Source organism: Barbus barbus (assembly GCF_936440315.1).
Source record: "Barbus barbus genome assembly, chromosome: 11".
Classification (NCBI taxonomy): Eukaryota; Metazoa; Chordata; class Actinopteri; order Cypriniformes; family Cyprinidae; genus Barbus; species Barbus barbus.
The window spans coordinates 14,012,851-14,036,859 of NC_136739.1; the positions used below are offsets into that span (position 1 = coordinate 14,012,851).

The 24,009-nt window shown below is 37.1% G+C and overlaps 1 protein-coding gene across 2 annotated transcripts in view; it reads left to right on the top strand.

Annotated features, from left to right (window-relative positions):
• Positions 1 to 24,009, top strand: part of LOC306877069 (tyrosine-protein phosphatase non-receptor type 4-like) — a 74,100-nt gene that overhangs the window by 5,746 nt on the left and 44,345 nt on the right. The window lies entirely within an intron of this gene.

A 24,009-nucleotide genomic window follows, 5' to 3' on the forward strand; every position in this document is an offset into this window, starting at 1 on the left:
AGGAAGCGTCATTTGGAAAAATTCCACTGCACATGAGTGTGTCTTTTATGTGTACATCTGTAGCCTGTTCCCTGTGTTCGGACAGTTATGTATGAAAGATTTTCACAAGACATCCACAGTATGCCTTGGAAGTGTGTGCACAACTATTATTTAATTTTTTTTGCTGCATTTATCATTGTTATCAGTGTTCAATGGCTTTCTTTTGCTCAAAATCATGTCATGCAACATCAAAAAGATAATTCAAAAGATTTTTAATTATAATATAAATAGATTATTGGGCCCACTGCATTTGGAATGACTGAGTGGAATGGGTAATATGTTAAAAGTCAGCTAAGTGTTGGTTTATTTCTTCTCTCATATGGTATGTTTGTAGTGTTTTACAAATGTGGAGAGAGTGGAAACTAATTTTAATTGCACAGCTGTGAACTGAAATCATGAAACAGCTTTTTGGGGTTTCACTGCTTGTAGTTAATTTCAATGTATAGGAAACTGGTTTCAGATGCTACTCTCAGACTCTCTGATTCTTTCTTATATCAGTGTGACTGCGGTGACGCATTGCCGTGTTTAGCAGAAGTGCTTTTCTTTAGCCACTGAATTGGTTTTTTTCTTTCTAATTAGGAAAACCCCTTTGTAGTTGAAGGCATAACATTCTTAAGAAACAACTATGCAGTTCATAGTAAACCTGTTTTGATGGGTTCACTTCACTGGTTCTTAGCTTAATTTCAAATATTTCCAATGTTGCTGCATTTTGATACACAAACAAACAGAGCCCTCAGTGTTTACGGTTTGGCAAGGAAATCATCCTACTAATGGCTTTACTTGTAGCTGTCTCTGCATATTAAATTTGGATATGAAAAAAAGTAGGGTAAACGTACCTATTAAGCTCACATTGAGACATTTTTAGTGCACAAGATATTGGTTTCAGTACAAAAAGTTATGTTAAAATAAAATATTAATCTCACACACAAAAATATTTAATTTTATTTAAATGACAAAAGCATTTCAATTAAGATATACATAATTAAATTCAAAAAGTCTGTCTGTGCTTAATGGGTACATTTTTGTACCCTTTAAGCACACCCCTGTTCCCATTAAGCTCATGTCATGTTTTATTAAAAAAATCTTGTTTATTTTAAGGAAAATTTTTAAAGAATAATTGTAAAAATATATATATTTTTGAAGGTACAAAGTCAATCACAAAAAAACAACAACACTAAAATCAAGCAACAAGGCATTCAAGTCGATTAGTTATACATTTATAAGGAAGTGTCATTTAAGCACATATCAACATCTATACTAGTCCACTTTCAGCTAAGTAACACATTCAAAAAAATTCAGTCAATTTACAGTCTGGAAAAGTTGATGCTAGTTGCCAAAGATCAGGGCCAGTCTACAAATTTGAGTCGACTGATTCCATAGAAAATTGATTAACTTAACTTAAAGTGACAAAATCAGTTAATATTTAAAGTCTGTTTATGATGTATTTACATAGATGTTCAATGTGGAAGAGCTTAAAGGGAGCACACTCAGCTTAATTGGAGCAGCAACAATTTTTTATATATTTCATGTATTATTTATTAAACTGACAGGATTTGCTAAATAGTCTAGGTCATGTATTAAGTTCATATTTTAATGCTGAGTACCGATTCACATTAAATCATTCGGTACTAGGGCTGTGCGATTAATCAAAATCGAATCAAAATCGCAATTTGAGACGTTGCGATTTGCTAATCGCAAAGCCTGCGATGCGGACACGATATTTCTCTGTTCCAGAACATATGCATGACTGCCAGCCTTGAGTGACAGTCTTACTAACCAATAGAGTGAGCGCACCTCCGTTCTCCCCAATCAGCACTGCTCTAGCCAACTGCGTAAACACCCATCGTTTAAAAAGGGTCAGATTGAAAGTTAGGCAAATTAAAATTTATGTAACTTCAGCTTCGAAATGACAGACAACGAAGAAAAAAGGTCATTTGCAAGAGCTTTATGCTACATGAACGTTACCTTACACATTTTATCTCCCCGATTAATTTGAAATAAGTTTATGTTCGCTAATTCAGAAGACCGCACACACAGCCTGTGTCTCTGAATGCTTCTCATACTCGCTCTGCTCTGCCCCTCGCTGTGTGTCTCCCGGACGAGCCGTTTACACGCAACCTGACTCTTTTAAACTCGCAGTCTCGCGCCCGGTTCTGCTCCACAAGTTTCTCACGAGCGCATCTGGTAATATGGACGAGGCCTGACGCACGCGCGCAACCTGTGTCCACTGGCTCCGCAACCTGGCTCCGCGTTTGAAACGAATATAAATTAAGTCTAACTGCTTGCTAATTTCACTTGGATGAAATGAAACATTCAGCACATTTCTCACTTGTTCTTAAAATCCCAAATACTTAATACTTTAATAATTGACTAAAGAAATACAGTTCTTTATTTATAAAAAATAAACAAATCTTTCCCGTGAAATTCAGTAAGTCTGTAAAAGTAGTAATACCATTATAATCTTCCCTGCAGAAAACAAACAAAAAAACAGTAGAACCCCTCCCAAAACACAATAGAAAATGTAATGGATTTAAGGGTTATAATGGGAATTGTATTGGTTTTAATGTAAACTATAATGGTGTCTGCTGGTATTTGATGCATTCTATTGGTGGGATGTAATCTAGCAGGTGGCAACCAATAGAACAACAATAATTCCTATTGGAATAATGCCCAAAAGAAAAAGGAATTTTGTAATGGTTTTTATGGAAACTATAAGAATTTCTGATGGTTTCTATTTATTTATTTTATTTCGGTTTTTTTTGTTTTTTTTATCAGCAGGGTAACGATATTCATACTGTGCTGCACTCTATCGACAATATTGAGCTGAAGCTTGACTTTGCAAATTTAAAATCGCAAATCAAATTGCAATCACAATATCTGTCAAAAAAATTGCAATTTGATATTTTTCCCCAAATCGCACAGCCTTATTCGGTACCAAATTTCGGTACCTGAGAACACATTTGGGCGCATACGAAAGAGAGAGAGAGACGGATCCTGTGACATGATGTCACCCCTGCAACTCTTTAAAACACAACAGTGCAAACCGAAATGTTCTGAAGTGTGCTTACATTTCTAGGGTCATATGGTTTCCGTGAAAACGTGGACAGGATGGCGGAGTCCATTCGTAAAAACAGAATTTACTCTATAGCGCGGAATGCCACGAATTCGTAAATTTTTGTATGAATAAAAGAAGGTCTGTCACTTATTTAGAATCGTAGTGTATGTGAATATTAGAATGCAAAAAGACGGTTTAAATGTGAATCCTGCATGTTCCGTTAGCCTTGGTATGTATGAATGGCGGAGACACGCGGTTTTGTTTACTTCACAAATACTGAAGCACACGTGAACGTGCGGTGATTTTTGGCCTCTGTATCTCACTACATGATGACATGATCTTACAGGCTGTGAGAGTCACTTCATGAGAATTTTACGTTTCATTTGAGAAAACTAGCATCATATCATACTGTATACACAGAAACTTCACGGCAACCTGTCAAAATAAAAGTGCGGTTTAACATGTAACAGAAATATCTTACTCTTGTATTACTTTTGTACAGTATAATGTCCGTCTTTATATATTCCATTTACTGACAAATTTAAATAAAACAATTAAATTATTACAATTACATTAACCACTTAATTGTAGAAAAAAAAATTAAAGGAACATTCACATGATGGGGAAAACGTGGACGGAATCGAGTCATGTAAATGGAATTTACTGTATAACGCGGAGTCACGAAATTTGTCTAAGTTTGAATGAATTAATCCAAATTAGGTCAATACACTTAAATCGACTATGCTATGAACTAGTTCTGTCACGCATGTTCTGCGTGTCTCTGTATATATGAATGGCACTAGGGGTGTGCTCAAAATATCGATTCTTAGATACATACCGATATAATAAAAAAAGATACAGTATCGATATTCTAGCCCTTAGTATCGATACTCCGCCCAGCCATTAGGGGGCGCAGCGGCGCCCGCGAGTTTCAAAAAAACTCATGGAAAATGTTAAAGCAAGATGTAGCATTTAAAGGTGCCATAGAATGAAAAACTGTCTTTACCCTGGCATATTTAAATAATAACAGTTCTGTACATGGAAATGACATACAGTGAGCCTCAAACACCATAGTTTCCTCCTTCATATGTAAATCTCGTGATTAAAAAAAGACCACTGAAAAACAGGCGAATCAGAACATAACACCGAACCATCAGAAGCTCTGCAGGTATTGTAAATAAACAAGCGCGGACAACAGCGAAAATAACAAAATAACTCTCAGTAAGGAGAGATGAGGATGATGGCGAATGACTTACAGATCCTGAGCACCACTGACAAGCATCTGATCTTGTGAAATGTGTGGTAAGTACTGTTGCTCCATAATGTAAACATAGTTTGTGTGATCGCGTCTCTTGAAAGTGAAACTATAACGCGATCGATGGATCGTTCAAAAGCAGTTTCAATGCCTCGCATATTAATAACGGCTCCCTTATGCCCTCGTTTTATATACAGTATAATTACCCGACGATATAACTGCGAGAGAAAGTATTTAAATATATATTTTCCTCCCTGTGCTTCCTTATTGCTGATGAGCCGTACTGTGAAACAGCCAATCAGAGCAGAGCTCATTATTATTCATGACCCTGCCAAATAAGTCAATAACAGACCGTTTCATTCTAGGGAGAAATCCTAGGGTTGTAAATGGACATGTAAAATCGTTTCTGGAGATTTTTTTGCCCTTACTTAAGCCACATACCTTCTGTGTAGATATCAGAGAACAATTTAAAATACTGTATGAATGCATTCTATGGCACCTTTAAGTGATTTCATAGTGAAATATGTTATGGCAGTATATGGTGTCACAAAAAAGAATTATAAGAAGATTTAATAAGAAGTTAAGAATAATAAGAAGAAGATTTTGTGCTTGTGTGAGCTCAGACTGTACCCTTGGAAAGTTAAATGTTGACTTGTGGTAATTTCCAGATTAATACAATTTGTGTACAATTATCAGAGCACTTAAAGTTGCAAATATTTAAGCAAAATGCACTTTGTTATAATGCACTTTTGTCTTCATTAAATTGAAGAAAAATGCAGAGTTCTGTTTGTTGAGTAAATGTGTTCAGCATTAACTAATTGGCTCTGGCCCATGTATTTTTATTGAATCGTATCGAATCGTGTCACATTGTATCAAATCGTATCGAGACAGCTCTGTATCGAGGTACGTATCGAATCGTGACCTGTGTATCGAGGTATGTATCGTATCGCCAGGTTCTCCAAGGTATACAGCCCTAAATGGCACAGACGCGCGGTTTTGATTACGACACACACACTAAAGTGCGTGACGCTCGCGGTGTTTTCAGCATCTGCCTTCTCACTAAATGAGGACATAAATACATGAACAACATCCCCAGAACTGCTCTGAGAGTTACTTCATGAGCATTTGACGGTTTCATTTGAGTAAAACGATCGTCATATGCATAGGCTACAGAAACTTAAGAGGTCCTCATGGCAGCCCGTCAAAATAAAAGTTTGGTTTCTCTACTAGTACTACTACAATTATTAGAATCAGAATGCACTTTATTGGCCAGGTATGTTTACACATACGAGGAATTTGTTATAGTGACAGAAGCTCCACAGTGCAACAGGACAGGACACGGATAATAAAATAATATACAAATAGGCAATGTACAAAACAGCAAAAACACACTATATAATATAGACAATTATGTGTGTACAGGTCTGGTATGTGCAAATTTGAAATGAAAAAATAAGTATGTGTGGTGAATTAATAATGTATAATAGAGTTGTGTGTTCCACGTTTAGTGTCAAGTGTTCATGGGATGCCTGAGGGAAGAAACTGTTTCTGTGTCTGGTCGTTCTGGTTCTCAGAGCTCTGTAGCGTCGACAGTAACAGTTCAAAGAGGGAGTGTGCTGGATGTGAGGGGTCCAGAGTAATTTTGCCAGCCCTTTTGCTCACTCTGGATAAGTACAGTTCTTGGAGAGTGGGGAGGGTTGTACCAATGATTCGCTCAGCAGTCCGGACCACCCTCCGTAGTCTTCTGAGGTCAGATTTGGTAGCTGGGCAGGGTGGTTTCTCCTGAAGTGCACGATCATCTCCACAGTTTTAAGCATGTAAACTCCAGGTTGTTAAGACTGCACCAGACAGCCAGCTCTTTAACCTCCTGTCTGTAAGCAGACTCGTCACCATCCTGAATGATGCCGATCAGTGTGGTGTCATCTGCAAACTTAAGGAGCTTGACAGAGGGATCTTTAGATGTGCAGTCGTTGGTGTAGGAGGAGAAGAGCAGTGGGTAGAGAACGCAGCCCTGAGGAGCTCCAGTGCTGATGGTGCGGGTGTTGGATGGGAATTTTCCCAGCCTCACTAACTGCTGGTGATCCACTGACAGACGGAGGTGGGGACGGAGAGCTGTGTCGGTTTATTCTGAAGGGTGTCTGGGATGATGGTGTTAAAAGCGGAGCTGAAGTCTACGAACAGGATCCTCACATAAGTCCCTGGTCTGTAGATGCTGAAGGATGAAGTGCAGTCCCATGTTGACCGCAGCATCCACAGACCTGTTTTGCTCTTTCGTCGCCACTAGTTCATCGGCTTGGTGTGTACCAGGCTTAAGTCCAGTAATTTTGGGTTTCTTTGGGACGGGGATGATGGTGGAGTGTTTGAAGCATGAGGGGATTTCGCACAGCTCCAGTGATCTGTGTGAAGATGGGGGCCAGCTGGTCAGCACAGATTTTTAGATTTAATTACAACTTTTGATAAATAGTAATCACACAGTACGCTATTTCTTCCATGTTTTAATTTTAATAGTAAACCAATTTGTTTGCCAAAATTGTTTAACTCATTTGATTAAAAGATCAATGAAATTAATGTTTTAATAGTCACCTCTTGTAGGTTATGATTTAGTCATCAGAAAATAATTAAGAATTATGAAAGGTTATGCTATTACACATACATTTCTAACATGTAGATTATTGAAGCCAAATACTTACATTTCCCCAAGAGCCCTTGTTATTCTTAATTTTGACATTAATTTTCATTTTTACACCAGACATATATATAGGTTCAAAATATCGGTTATTGTTTACTTGGTTTGTAATAATCCGTATCGGCATCGGCCCTAAAAAACACATATCAGTCGACCCCTATTATGGATGTAAAAGTACAAGCCAGTAATATGTTAGCGTAGCACACAATCTTATACAGCTAGTCAGCTAACTGTGTTCTGTAGCATCTGTGCTATGTTGGTAAAACTATCTTTTGGATCTAATGAAATTATTTCCCACATCCAAGTTCCAGGTTATAATATGAAAAAGTCTGAACATTAATCTCTTAATTTTACAATAAGTAGTGAAATTTACCCAAAATAAAGGCTTAAACATCTAAAAACCACATATTTAAGGGGCTATTCTTTCGGTGAATGTTTTTAGATGGCTTTCAAAATGGCCGCCAGACAGTGTGAACACATGGAGACCCATATCTCAGTGTTCAATGATCTGATTGACTTGAAATTATAGGAGGTATATAGTAACAAACATATCAATTGGTTAAGACATCAAGTAGAATAATAAATTATTTTTTCTTTTTATAATCTGATCTCAAAAATGGAAGTGTGCTTAATGGGTACGTGATCTTAATATAGACATTTACCCTATTTTAACATTGACAAAGATGCACATTTCACCTTATATCTTATAGGACAGACACTGCATACTTGGCCCCATCAACTGAGATTAGGTTCTGTTCAGTGTGATATGAGGCTTGAATGAAAATGGGCTAACGTGTACCATGGCTTTTTGGAGAAATTGACGTTTTATTAAGCATCAAGTATTCTTAGTAGAGATGCACCACAATAAACACTTTATTTAAAGGGTTTGTTCACCCAAAAATGAAAATTCTGTCATTAGTTTGAAACTACAGAATTTTTAGATGAAATACAAGAGAGCAGAAAAGTAATAAGGACACCGTTACAACGTATGTTAACAACAGTTAATAAAGACACGTTCACAATAGTACCATGACGCATGCGTGTGCATTCCTGTGCTTGCAAACAAGGTGCAGCACATCTTGTTTCTGTGTCAAAACGCCGGCTCCTTTGTCAGCAGCATCGAAGCATTGAAGGCTGACACGAAAGAGAAGAAACTGTTGAATAAAGTCGTTATTTTTGTTTTCTTTGTGCACAAAGTATTATTGTAGCTTCATAAAATTACAGTTGAACCACTGATGTCACATGGACTATTTTAACAATGTCCTTATTACCTTTCCTTGGATATGGTAGTTCCATTTCTGTCTAAGGGGCAGAAATAGGGTTTGGTACCATTCACATTTGAACTGGTACGGTACCGGTATCGGTAACTGTAATTCGGTACTGGTACCCAATGGTACCTTTTGTCAGTGCTTTACTCTGTGTAACAACAAAAACATTTATTTCAGTGAAAAAAATAAGTCCAAAACTGTTTCAACATTTTTTTTCTTCCAGAAATTCTTGATTTATTTTTTTCTGATAATCAAATGAAGGCATGAACCATTTTTTTTTTTTTTAATCAAATTAGAATGAAACCCTTTTATTTTTTTGGCACACAGAGTTTTACTGTTAAAATTAATATGGTAGAAAAATTGTGTGAATATTCCTTTAAAAAAGTTTGAATAATAATTATATTTTTTCTACAATTAAGTGGTTAATGTAATTGTAATAATTTAATTGTTTTATTTAAATTTGTCAGTAAATGGAATGTATAAAGACGGACATTATACTGTACAAAAGTAATACAAGAGTAAGATATTTCTGTTACATGTTAAACCGCACTTTTATTTTGACAGGTTCCCGTGAAGTTTCTATGTATACAGTATGATATGACACTAGTTTTCTCAAATGAAACGTAAAATTCTCATGAAGTGACTCTCACAGCCTGTAAGATCATGTCATCATGTAGTGAGATACAGAGGCCAAAAATCACAGCGAGTTCACGTGTGCTTCAGTATTTGTGAAGTAAACAAAACAATGTCGCCTCCATTCATACATACCAAGGCCAGCGGAACATGCTGGATTCATATTTAAACCGTCTTTTTGCATTTTAATATTCACATACACTAGTTCATATCGCGATTCGAATTAAGTGACAGACCTCCTTTTATTCATCCAAAAATTGACGAATTCCGTTGCATTCCGCGATTAAATTCCGTTTTTATAAATGGACTCCGCCACCCTGTCTGCGTTTTCGTGGAAACCATATGACCCTAGAAATGTAAGCACACTTCAGAACATTTCAGTTTGCCCTGTGTGTTGTGTTTTAAAGAGTTGCAGGAGGACACCATGTCACAGGGTCTCTCTCTCTCTCTCTCATGCGCCCAAATGCGTTCAGAAATTTGGTACCGAATGATTTAATGTGAATCAGTATTCTGTAGTACCGACGCAATTCGGTCCGTACCCTTAAAAGTGTCGAGTTCGGTACCCAACCCTAGTCAGAAAGTCCTTGAATCTCATCAAAATATCTTAATTTGTGTTCTAAAGATGAACGACGGGTTTGGAACTAGGGGTGCGCCGATCCGATATTCAGCATCGGTATCGCTCCGATACTGGCATTTTATGCCGGATCGGGGTATCGGTCAGACGAGACCGATCCAAATCTGATATCTGTAAATAAAGATGAATGGTTTTGCATAAAAGGACTTTATCTTCGTGTCCTAATATTATACTTGATCTGTAAATAAAGATAAATGGTTTTGCATAAAAGGACTTTTATCTTGCAGGACTTTATCTTCGTGCTGTTTTCAAAATCTTGTTGGTGTCTGTTAGATGATCACAACACTGGACTGGAGAGCACTATGTTCTTAATGAGCACAGTAACTGAAATTTAAAACTGTTAAAAGAAAAGGCTCAATAAACTATCACACAGATTTAATACACTACGCATTAATATCTCTTCACTTTGTGCTTTGAACCTTTCTATGCCTACTTGCGGAGCGCTTTGCGCTGTGACTCCGTGTTGCTTCAAGCGCATCATTCTGCGCATGGGATGCGCATAAGCGTTTTGTGCCACTCTGTATTTGAAGTCTTTATTTGAAGCCTTTCGTATCATAATACTTTTGCACAATGAAAGATTATTAATAGCCTTTCTTGTTCGTCTTATCTATCATATGTTTCTGCCTCATTACTGCGCTATACATTTAAAAGAAATGTATTTTTAATTTTACAGTATATATATGTATATACAGGTCCTTTTCAAAAAATTAGCATATTGTGATAAAGTTCATTATTTTCTGTAATGTACTGATAAACATTAGACTTTCATATATTTTAGATTCATTACAACACAACTGAAGTAGTTCAAGCCTTTTATTGTTTTAATATTGATGATTTTGGCATACAGCTCATGAAAACCCAAAATTCCTATCTCAAAAAATTAGCATATCATGAAAAGGTTCTCTAAACGAGCTATTAACCTAATCATCTGAATCAACTAATTAACTCTAAACACCTGCAAAAGATTCCTGAGGCTTTAAAAACTCCCAGCCTGGTTCATTACTCAAAACCGCAATCATGGGTAAGACTGCCGACCTGACTGCTGTCCAGAAGGCCATCATTGACACCCTCAAGCAAGAGGGTAAGACACGGAAAGAAATTTCTGAACGAATAGGCTGTTCCCAGAGTGCTGTATCAAGGCACCTCAGTGGGAAGTCTGTGGGAAGGAAAAAGTGTGGCAGAAAACGCAGCACAACGAGAAGAGGTGACCGGACCCTGAGGAAGATTGTGGAGAAGGACCGATTCCAGACCTTGGGGGACCTGCGGAAGCAGTGGACTGAGTCTGGAGTAGAAACATCCAGAGCCACCGTGTACACCACTTTTGAACCAGAAACAGCGGCAGAAGCGCCTGACCTGGGCTACAGAGAAGCAGCACTGGACTGTTGCTCAGTGGTCCAAAGTACTTTTTTCGGATGAAAGCAAATTTTGCATGTCATTCGGAAATCAAGGTGCCAGAGTCTGGAGGAAGACTGGGGAGAGGGAAATGCCAAAATGCCTGAAGTCCAGTGTCAAGTACCCACAGTCAGTGATGCTGGTGTTGGTCCACTGTGTTTTATCAAGGGCAGGGTCAATGCAGCTAGCTATCAGGAGATTTTGGAGCACTTCATGCTTCCATCTGCTGAAAAGCTTTATGGAGATTTCATTTTTCAGCACGACCTGGCACCTGCTCACAGTGCCAAAACCACTGGTAAATGGTTTACTGACCATGGTATTACTGTGCTCAATTGGCCTGCCAACTCTCCTGACCTGAACCCCATAGAGAATCTGTGGGATATTGTGAAGAGAAAGTTGAGAGACGCAAGACCCAACACTCTGGATGAGCTTAAGGCCGCTATCGAAGCATCCTGGGCCTCCATAACACCTCAGCAGTGCCACAGGCTGATTGCCTCCATGCCACGCCGCATTGAAGCAGTCATTTCTGCAAAAGGATTCCCGACCAAGTATTGAGTGCATAACTGAACATAATTATTTGAAGGTTGACTTTTTTTGTATTAAAAACACTTTTCTTTTATTGGTCGGATGAAATATGCTAATTTTTTGAGATAGGAATTTTGGGTTTTCATGAGCTGCATGCCAAAATCATCAATATTAAAACAATAAAAGGCTTGAACTACTTCAGTTGTGTTGTAATGAATCTAAAATATATGAAAGTCTAATGTTTATCAGTACATTACAGAAAATAATGAACTTTATCACAATATGCTAATTTTTTGAAAAGGACCTGTGTGTGTGTGTGTGTGTATATATATATATATATATATATATATATATATATATATATATATATATATATATATATATATATATATATATATATATATATACTTTTCATGAATGTATTTTACTATACAAAGAGCAATGCAAATCTTTTTTTTACATTATCATTTTAGATTTAGTCCTACACTTATTTACTTTTATTTGTTCCCCACTAAATAATGTTTTTTTTCCCCACTAATTTTATTTGATAAAATTGTGCACTCATGATTTTTTCTAGAGTAACTTTTGCTACTGAATTATCCACTATCCTAGTTTATAATATAATTGTGTTGTTATAATGGATTATAATTATGTATGCATTCATTTGTTGTTTTTCTTTACAATAAAGTGGTCTATATTTAGTAGATTGTGTGTAACACAAAAAAAGTCATGATCAGGTCAATGCACATTGCGGTATGCAAGTTCAACACTGATTTAAAAAAACTGCCCAGGTATCGGATCGATATCGGTATAGGCAGATACTCCGAATTTTTGGTATCGGATCGGAATCGGTTCTGAAAAAGTGGTATCATGGAACAACATGAGGGTGAATAATTAATGAGAGAATGTTCATTTTTGGGTGAACTAACCCTTTAAGCCATTAGTTGTTTATTATAGTCAACCGATAAATGGCTGAAATCTTTTAAATAGAAGTCAATAAATAGCCCGTAATAGTGGCCTGATAGACCATTGTACCATGGTACTGTACTTTTTTCATAAGGGTGAATTCATCCAACAACCCTCACCAGACTAGAAACTGATGAACTGAAATTGTGGTGATGTGGTTATACATCGGTGATAGCTGAGTGTTTCACTGTTGTCCTGACGTTTACAAAGCAGTTCTTGTTGTAGCATATAAACTAAAATTCATAATAGCTAAAGTGCTTTCCCTTAAAATTCCCTACTGTCCAAGCTATTTTTCGTTTCCCCCATCCAAATTCAAACTGTTTTTTGAAGCAGAGTGGTTGGAAAAATCACTCTTTTCCTTTTTTACATCTTCCAGTCATTGCATTTGTGGTTGCCGTGCCAAATGTAGCCAGAGGCTGCAAAAATGTCAAGCTCTTTCAGAGATTGGCTGGATCGTGCTTGTAAGATCTGGTTACACACTCCTGTGGACCTAGTTTGAGAGTGTGTATACTCACCTGAGTCAGGAGGTACGCCCACTTCCCCTCCCCACATGCCAGAGAACACACTCACTGCACATTGCACTGTTTATGTGGGCTGCCATTGGCCGCTTGCTGTAGAGGAAAGGTCTGTGTTTGTTCTCCCAAAATGGGATTTAAACAAACTGCAAGCTAACACGCGAAGCAAATTTACCAAATGCTTTATTCTTTATTGGTATATGCAGACTATTCCAAGCTTGCAGTATTTTCGTACTCAGTCTTTTTGCAGTTTTGTTACATGTCTGTGGTATTATGCTGCATTGTTGCAAATGTTTTTTGGAGAGAGTAGGCCTATTTGCGTTTGTTTTGCAATGTTCAGCAGTGTTACTGTAACCTTAAACCTCTCTAACTTTAGACCGAGGGAGTCCTTTTGCTAGCAGTAATTCTGAATGATGTCTGTGCATAATTGTGGTCGTCCTCCTGCTGTTTCAGTTCTGGTCAGAAGTTGACTTGTTGACTGATCTAGATGTGCTGATCCCACTTGAACACTTTCTAATATAAAAGTAACAATTTCCGCATCCACATACTCAAGGCACAATAATTCAGCCACTTTACAAGTACCTTTAGATGTTTGAAGGGCCTCTAGATGGGTTCATATTGTGATAACGCTAATTTTTAGAGTATAATGTACTTTGTAGACATTAATGTAACTTTCATATTTAAAAACATCAAGACCATGTATTGAGTATTTTTGTGAAATCCATGGAACCAGTGAACTTTAAAGGGGACCTATTATGCAAAAAATAACTTTTATAAGGAGTTTGAACACAGTTGTGTGGCCGCAGTGTGTGGAAAACAACCAATGGTAAAAATCCACCCACTCTTTTTTTTTAATAATCTAAAACGGGGTTCCTCAAATCTTGCCCTGGAGGTCCAATAAGCTACAGAGTTTAGCTCCAACCCCGATCAAACTCACCTATCTGTGATTTTCTAATGATCCTGAAGACATTGATTGGCATGCTCAAGTGTGTTTGATTAGGGTTAGAGCTAAACTCTGCAGGAAAGTGGATCTCGTGGGCCAGATTTGAGGATCCCTGATCTAAAAAAATCATAAACAGTCTCTCAGCGGCTCAGCTGAGTTTCATTGTCTAAGGAAATGTCCCGGAAAAATCAGTAAAGTCCCCAATACATGTAGGGATCAATACCAACACTTCGTACGCAAACGTCAGCTCCAGACAAAGTAAGTATCACGCGTTTGTTTTCAAAATTGCCCTTCTGAAAGAGCTTCTTGGCACTCTGTAAGGCTAATGATGCTAAAGCTACCATCGTCTCTGCCTGTTTTCACTGCTGCTTTTTCCTGTATTTATTTCAGCAAACATTTAAAACAAGATCTGATTAATGTGAATATTATCATTAGTCTTCTCCACTAGATGTCACCCTCTTATTTACCTTGCGCGATGTTACAACAGAAAGCCCGTCATTCATTCAGAGCTTATCATGGCGGAGATACTGTTGACAAGAACCAAGAACAAAGCAATATGTGTGATGTGTAATGCTCAGGTAAAATTCTATAGTAATACTACAAATTTGCGGAAGCATTTGACATCACGCCTAAGGCGCCATGATTTCCGCAATGAATAAATAGCGGATGGAGCTAGTGTTGTCACGATACTGGAATTTCTAACTTCGATACGATACCTTGAAAAATATCGATACGCAATACCATTTTTGATACCACGGTGAAAAAAACTGCCACAATATTAAGGGGGTATTTTTTTTAATTTAAAGATAAATGTAACAAGTCGAGAACATGCGGTATATTTTACATGAACAAAAAAATGTCTTGAGGTACTGCATTTGTTGATTTATTTATTAATCTTTTATTAATCTTAGTTAAATGTTAATTGAAACTAACGTTTACTAATACATGTACTAATTAAAATCCAAAGTTCTATTTGTTGATATTCTCATTTGCTTCATAACCAAAATATTTCCCGATATAGGGCCCTATGAAATCCGTTTTATTTTTCCCCAAATTCCGTTTTATTTTTTTCTACATTCATTTTTTCCATTTTAATTTTTCTGGATTCCATTTTTTTCTGTTTGAATTTTTCTGGACTCTTTTTTTTTTTTTTTTATGGTCAAATTAAATGCTATTAATCTAAAAGCATGTCTAATTCATTAAAATCATGAAAATTATACAATTTAACATTTAATTTATTAAAAGTGTAACAAAAATGACACGTTTAGGGCCGTATGAAATGTTTTATTTTTCTCACCTTATGTTTTATTGTTAACAAATTCTGTGTTTTAGAATGTCTATTAGGCTATTTGAATGCATACAAACCATTTTTATTTATTCTTACAGTAGCCTTATGAAATGTGTTTTCCCCCTCAGAAATTCTGTGTTGTGTATTTAAATTTTACTGGATATCAGATGAAGGCATAAAACAATTTTAATTAATTTATATTTGAATTAATGAAAATTAAACATTTACATTTTTGGCAAATGAAGGGGATTTCCTATTAAAATTAAAATATTTTGTGATTATTTCTTTAAAAAAATGAACAGTAGTAGTATTATGTACATTCTACTAAATAATAGTAATATAGCCTATTTCTGGCACACGGTCTTTAATAGGCTAAGTTAAACCAAACTTTTATTTTGACGGGTTGCCATGAATACTTTTAAAGTTCTGTGTGTGTATGATATGATGCTAGTTTTACTCAAATTAAATGGTAAAATGCTCGTAAAGTGCCTTTCAGATCAGTTCTGGAGATATTGTTGATGTATTTATGTCCTCATTGAGACGGCAGACGTTGAAATCACCGCGAGCGCCACATTAGTAAACACAACCGCAGGTGCAGCACATTCACACAGAGACGCGCAGAACGTGCAGGATTCATATTTAAATCCACTTTTGCAGCTTAATATTTACAGATACTAGTCCATATCACGATTTGATTTAAGTGTAATGACCTACTTTTGATTAATTCATCCAAACTTTTACAAATTCCGTGACATTCCGCGTTAAACTGTAAATTCCGTGTTTATGACTGGATTCCGTGCACGTTCTCTGCATCGCGGAGATCATAGATCCTTACAGATAGCGCTCCTGCTGTGTTCTTTAACAACCAGAGCAGTCATCTTTCTATTCACTTCACTTTTGCTATTTAACCAGAGCGAAGGAGACGAGTGCGGTCACGTGTTTAACATCATCTAACATTAACTAACAATTATTGATCTTTGTTAATGTTACTTAACAAAATTTCAACTGCTCATTGATCAGTTGTAGGTCTATTAAATAACATTAACAGATGCAGCTTTTGATTTTAGTAATGTATTAGTACATTTCAAAAGTAACTACTAATATTTATAAATGATGTATCATTGTCACTTCATGTTAACTAATGAAGTTAATATAATGTCAAAAATAACCTTATTGTAAAATGTTATCAACATTTAATATTTAATAATGTATTCGAAAATTTGGTCCCACTTTATATTAAGTGGTCTTAACAACTATGTACTTACATCAAAAAAATAAGTACAGTGTAATTATTGTGTTCATATTGGCTTGCAAAACACTTTTGCTGCTATTGAGGTGGATATGGGTGCATATTAGGGACAGGTTTGGTGTTATGGGTAGGTTTAAGGGTAAGTTAAGGTGTAAGGGATGGGTAAACGGTGTAATTATAAATGTAATTACAGAAATTAGTTACACATGTAATAACATGCAGGTATTTTTAAAATATTAGTACAATGTCAAAACGTGTGTACGCAAGTGCATTGTAAAAAATTTTGAAATTAAGATTAATAAATGCTTTAAATGTATCTTACATTGTTAGTTTATGCTAACTAATGTTAAAAGCTTAAGCTTGGCCTACACCTTTATCACTATTCTTTTGCTGCCTTCTAATCACTGTTGTTTCCTTCAGGTTTCTTCTAGTGTATTTTTTCACCTATTGCATTTGTTAACACTATCTTCTAAAGCAGTCACTCAAAACTGTACGTTAAAGTGATTTTGCCATAGCCTCTGATGACGGCTCTATTTAACATGGTTTTTGCAATGACATTATTATGGTGAACATCCAATTCGTGCCTCTTTGAGTCACAATTTCATCTGTAGAGATGCTGCTGGCCAGAGTAACATGTGAGTCTCCTGATCATCTGTAGCTTAAGCAAGATGAATGGAAGGAGATGCGATGAGGGGATTTCCAACATGCAATAGATCCCTGCAAAGGGCTCAAGGCTCAAGTTGATCGTGTAGTGCACTGCAACGTCTATCGATCTAGGCATCCCTCGTCTGGGGACGTAGAATGAATACAGAACATTTCACTTGAGCTAGCCGCCTTCTCAGCTGTAGTCTCCATTACTAAAGTGCTGGAGCCTCTTCTACCGTCTCCAGCCCAGGGGAGGCATTATTCTCTCTAATGAAGTGAGGTAGATTTGTTTACAAGATATTGATTGCAATGGTATTCATCCTTTTATTTAAGTAGCTCTGTGTTCCTGGTGAGTGGTTGTATCTCGGCGGAGAGGCCGGATGCAGGAGTGGAAACATGCAGGGTCCATGTGTCCAGAAACTCACAGCGTTATTAGAGCGGACAAGCTCTTAGCAGTTAAACCTGCTACTGTAAGCAGTGCAGAATTGACTGGAATGTGCAGCTTTAATCAAAAATCTGTTTCTCTTTCAATGTCGAGTCTTGGCTCAGGGGAATCAAGGAGTTTGTTATTGTAGCCTTTTGCCACATCTTGCTATTTTATGCCTGAGAACACACACAAAAACGTTCTGGTGTAAGCTGCTAATATGTGAATGTGACAGTATTTTCACTTGGTTTTGATAATTTGTATTTTCTGTGTTCCGTACACACTATTATCCTCCAATAAAAATATTTCAATGTGAAATGTTATTTTTTATATGTTAAAATACTTGTTCTGTCTCAGTTTAATGGGCAGAGACCGCTATAAATAAGCCATTTTGTACATTGATTTCCAGAAGATTTGTAAGTACGTACTGTGGCTGTATGGCACTTTTATAACATTGCATTGGTCCAGCATGTCAATATTCTTGCTCAGTATGTTTGTTAATGTTATTAGAGATTTATTTATATAAATAAAGTCATTAATGATGTTATATTAATGTATCTTAATATGAGGTAAACATAAACTCACTTTGAGATGTCTCCATGATTGCTTTTATGATAGTAGCATGGGTTATGCATATTTTTAAGTTGCTTTACTGGCCCTTCTTGGAATCAACGTTTGCATGAAATGCAACATTATCTTATTTACAGTATCTCACAGAAGTGAGTACACCCCTCACATTTTTGTAAATATTTTATTATATCTTTTCATGCGACAACACTGAAGAAGTGACACTTTGCTGCAATGTAAAGTAGTGAGTGTACAGCTTGTATGACAGTGTAAATTTGCTGTCCCCTCAAAATAACTCAACACACAGCCATTAACGTCTAAACCGCTGGCCACAAAAGTGAGTACATCCCTAAGTGAAAATGTCCAAATTGGGCCCAAAGTGTCAATATTTTGTTTGGCCACCATTATTTTCCAGCGCTGCCTTAACCCTCATGGGCATGGAGTTCACCAGAGCTTCACAGGTTGCCACTGGAGTCCTCTTCCACTCCTCCATGATGACATCACGGAGCTGGTGGATGTTGGAGACCTTGCGCTCCTCCACCTTCCGTTTGAGGATGCTCAATAGGGTTTAGGTCTGGAGACATGCTTGGCCAGTCCATCACCTTTTACCCTCAGCTTCTTTAGCAAGGCAGTGGTCATCTTGGAGGTGTGTTTGGGGTCGAAATCATGTTGAAATACTGCCCTGCGGCCCAGTCTCTGCTTCAGTATGTCATAGTACATGTTGGCATTCATGGTTCCCTAAATGAACTGTAGCTCCCCAGTGCCGGCAGCACTCATGCAGCCCCAGACCATGACACTCCCACCACCATGCTTGAGTGTAGGCAAGACACACTTGTCTTTGTACTCCTCACCTGGTTGCTGCCACACACGCTTTGACACCATTTGAACCAAATAAGTTTATCTTGGTCTCATCAGACCACAGGACATGGTTCCAGTAGTCCTGACAGACAGGCAGCAGCTAGTGAGGCTGGGCAAACTCACATCCAGGACTCTCACCATCAGCACTGGCGCCCCTCAGGGTTGCGTTCTCTCCCCACTGCTCTTCTCCCTCTACACGAATGACTGCACATCAAAGGACCCCTCTGTCAAGCTCCTGAAGTTTGCGGACGACACTACAGTCATAGGCCTCATCAAGGACGGTGACGAGTCTGCTTACAGACAGGAAGTTGAGCAGCTGGCTGTCTGGTGCAGTCTTAACAACCTGGAGCTGAACACGCTCAAAACTGTGGAGATGATAGTGGACTTCAGGAGAAACCCCCCTGCTCTCCCCCCACTCACCATCATGAACAGCACTGTGACTTCAGTAGAGTCATTCAGATTCCTGGGCACCACCATCTCTCAGGACCTGAAGTGGGACAATCACATTGACTCTATTGCGAAAAAAGCCCAGCAGAGGCTGTATTTCCTCCGCCAGCTAAGGAAGTTCAACCTGCCTCAGGAGCTGCTGAAACAGTTCTACTCTGCAATCATCGAGTCTGTCCTATGTTCTTCTATAACTGTTTGGTTTGGTTCAGCTACCAAAACAGACATCAGAAGACTACAACGGACAGTTAGGACTGCTGAGAGAATTATCGGTGCCCCTCTGCCCAGCCTCCAAGAACTTTACACCTCCAGAGTGAGGAAAAGGGCTAAGAAAGTCACTCTGGACCCCTCACACCCAGCTCACTCTCTCTTTGTACTGTTGCCCTCTGGCCGGCGCTACAGATCACTGAGAACCAGAACAGCCAGACACAAGAACAGTTTTTTCCCCCAGGCCGTATCCCACCTGAACAACACATAACACACCCCGGTACTGTACATCTGTAAATAACCCATCAAACCTTCATCTGTACATAGGACACATGCACATTCACAGTTCTGTCTATGGTCAAGTCTCTTTTCTGTATATTTTAATTTTTATTACTATTGTTATTCTTAATTATTGTATATTCTCTTCATTAGTGTTCTTTATCACCTTAATTATATGTTGTCTGCACTATGTTTGTACTTTCTGTACTGGTAGCTCATAACACCAAGACAAATTCCTTGTGTGTGCAAACACACTTGGCAATAAAGCTCTTTCTTCTTCTTCTTCTCTTAGTCTGCTTGTCTTCAGTTGGGGGTTCTAATTAACATTAGACTCTCAATAGTATGTTTACATATCAGAAACTCGCACTGGTGCAACCAAATGAGGTTTACAGCATATATAGGTTTTCACTAGGGCTGGGCGATAATTCGATAACGATAATTATTGCGATTATAATTTTCCTTGATAAATGATATGAAGAGTTCGATAAATGTTCAATATAATGTTTATGTGCCAAAAGCAGAACAAAACAGCGCGCCTCATTTGAATCGTGCCACATGGACCGTTTATCCGCTCAGATAAACAGTTCAAACTGCTGCGCGGCACAAGCTTCACTGGAGCAGATGCATTTACTCGCCGATGAGACGGTCACGCGAGCATTAAGCAGCGCTGTGAGATCCAGTGTGAAGCAAAGCGATGAACACAAATGACTCTGTGATTTAAACGAACGTTAGTTTAAAGCCAAACAGGAGAAACCCTGTGCAACGAACGAGACAGTCAGAAGGCTTTTCAATCTACACATTGCCATCATTTACCATGGATTTACTGTAGTAGTAGTAACACTCACTGCACTGTGGTATTGTGGCAGAAAGGTGGGATATTCACACTGACATTTATTACAGGAGTAATGGTATATAATTAATTTATAGTGTATGTATTTGTGATTAAGCTATATAGCATGTGTGCATTTATACTGAATGTTTTTATTCTACAGTTTTTCATACAAATTGGCTACATAAAAACCATAGTTATATTTTTTTTACCATGGTATTGATGTGTTATACGTGTGGTTTTAAATGTAAGCTACTATGGGAGACCAATGCTTAATAAAAAAAAAACAAAAAAAAAAACACTTGGTCAGAATAAATTTAACCATATAAAACTGAGGTTGCTACAATTTTTACAGATGTTACTGATTTTGATAATGAACAAAAATGTACCTCTGCATCCTAACTCAAGCTACTATCAAATGTGCATTTCTAAGAGACAAAATGTGATATTATTATTATTATTAATATTGTCAGGCAACCCAAACTTGTATCTTAATTTTAAATTATATCACTCATTAGAAAATGCAGAAACTAAGAAATTAATTTTTCTATTTAGATGTATTTTTAGGAAAATTAATGGTCTGGTTTCTACAACTATCACTTTAGAGCAAAAATCTGAAAGAAATTAAAATTTGACATTTAATCGTGATAATTATCGATATCGACTGATATGAAAAAAAAATTGCAATATATAATTATCGTGATAATGTTTTTGGCCATATCGCCCAGCCCTAGTTTTCACATTTATATGCTGTAATTTACAAGTGAAATTCTTGTTCAGTGGAGCTGTGAGTTATAGAGAATGTAATGGAATCCTATTCAAGCACGCTCATGTGGTTAGATGATGTCCCTCGAGGGAATGGACATAGAAAGCTTAGATTGCGTAGGTGGATTGAGCTACTCTGAGGACACCTGCGCTTTGTAGATGCTTGCTGACCTTTGCGCTCAGTGCTTTGAATGCATTAAAGCTGATGTTTTTGCAATAGACTGTAGTGAACCATTAAAGATGCCATTTGCCTTTTTGTTTATACCATTTTGAGTTTCTCAGCTGCTAGTTTAGCATTGACACAACAAGAACATTGAACATAGCATCTGTCCTGCGTTTGTAAACTGTGTCTGTCTTTAGTAGTTTGCCCTTTTGTATTTTATACTGTCCTGTTTCTTTATTGACTTCCAGCAGTTCTTAAATCATTAATAAACCTGTGAACAACATAATTAAATATTACTTCATGTCTGCAAAGGGCAATCTCTTTCTATATTTGTTTTAAATGCAAGGGTAGCAGGTAGGCGAGGAAAGGTGACTTCAGGTGTTTTTCTGCATGCAAGAGTCCTGTAAGGTGCACTCATACTTGATGGTCTGTTATGCTGAAACGTAAGCCTCCGCACACAGTTCTAGACTGTCTAGCATTTTCACAAAATGATGACATGTCATCTGTTGTTAGTTCATATTTCATAAGCATATATGATCTGTCTTAGGGCTGTGCGATATGACGATATATATCAGATGGACGAAAATAAAAAGTCTATCGTTTCATATTATGCTCTATCGTTTATTTTGTGGTTTCGCAAAATACATTGTTTACATCATTTGGATGACTGCGATGTTTACAGGGAGACAGAAGCAGGTGGCTCTGAGCAGGAGAACGACCAGCCAGGACAAAACGAGGAGCTCGTTCCTAAACGAGGGACTACATCTGTAGCACGGACTTGCGTTTTTAAGCACTGCAGTTTTAAAACAACCGATTTTAAGCCGTTGAAACACAAACAACAGAGCTATATGCGTGCGCCATCTCTGTTTCTGTGTAAGAGGAGTGCACATTTTTTGCCGCTTTATTGGCTTTGAACGATTCCATAAACACACTTAAATGCATCAGAATCCCCGGCTTTGCAAGTGTCCTTATAAACGCAGGGATTTAGGTCTTAAGAGAGAGTAAATGGCTGAAAAAGAAAACACGTATGTAACAATATATTGGATCCGGACTTCGGTCTTAATAAGCTTTCCAATATTCAACCTGTCTTCCATTCATATTAATCAAACTACAGTGAGAGAAAATCTCTCACTGCTCTTGACTAAATCACTTTTGTAACTTTTTTTAATAAGAAATTAAAAAATTATATATCTTTTTATATATATATACGTGTATATATGTATGTGTATATATGTATGTGTGTGTGTGTGTATAGAATCTATACACAATACACGTTAGACTAATTAATTAGTCTTCATTAACACAATGATTAATTTACACAATGTTTTGTCCTATTGCTTGCAATTAGAGTTGTTGTTTTTCTCTTTTTAGGCTTGTATTAGTTTGATATTGACATTGATGACAAGGATTATGAAAATATATCGTATCAAAGATTTTAATATCATTAAAAACTTTTTAAAAGAAAGAAATAACTATATCGTGATAATATTTTGGCCATATCGCCCACCCCAATCTGTCTTGCTTGTATAACATTGTGAATGTAAAATGCTCTTAAAAACAGGCAAAACTAGGAAATGAGTGTTTATTTTATTTTATTTATTATTATTTTATTTTACTATGCTTATCATGCATATGCATTAGTATAGTGTTTCCTATTTTTAGTCCAAAACATACCTTGAAGCTTGAATGCCCAGAAATCCCTGTGAGGTACCTTAAAGGTCAGAGATATTTCACTTTGACCTTTGCATGACTGTAGATCTATGAATGAACATGAGAGGAGTTCAGGAGTCTCTGATGGTTGTGACCTGTGCATATGTCAGAATGCTGCTTTTAAAAAGTGCTTCCACACAGCTGATTTTACACACAAACTGCTCTAATGCTCTATTCATCTGAATAAAGCACAACAGATCTTCTAAGAGAAGACAACGTGAGAAATGTGGGAAAAAATATAGATTGATCATTTAATCTTTTAAAGGTTAATTTGGGGAAAATGCCAGTGGTGTAATTATGTAAAGGCCAAATCAGGCCTTTTGGATCAACAATTGAGACTATGCTCCCCTTTTCTCAAAAATTGGAGTTATTTTTTAATTGAATCAAGTGTATTTCTGTGTATAAGCAGCTCTTCTCTGAGTCCATCCTTCATGTGCCCTGTTTGTTGTTACTTTTCGAAGGAAAGCTGTGTAAGACCCCTAAGGAAATAGATATATTTAGGCACAATGTAGGCTGTACATAAAAATATCAGTTTGTCATGTGCACATAAGTTGGAGTCTGAATCAGACTTGAAACGCTGTGATCTAGTTCAACCGGTATTATCAAAATTGGCTTACATGCAATGAAATATTTTGAATAATAATTATTCATACTTTAAATGAATTACTGA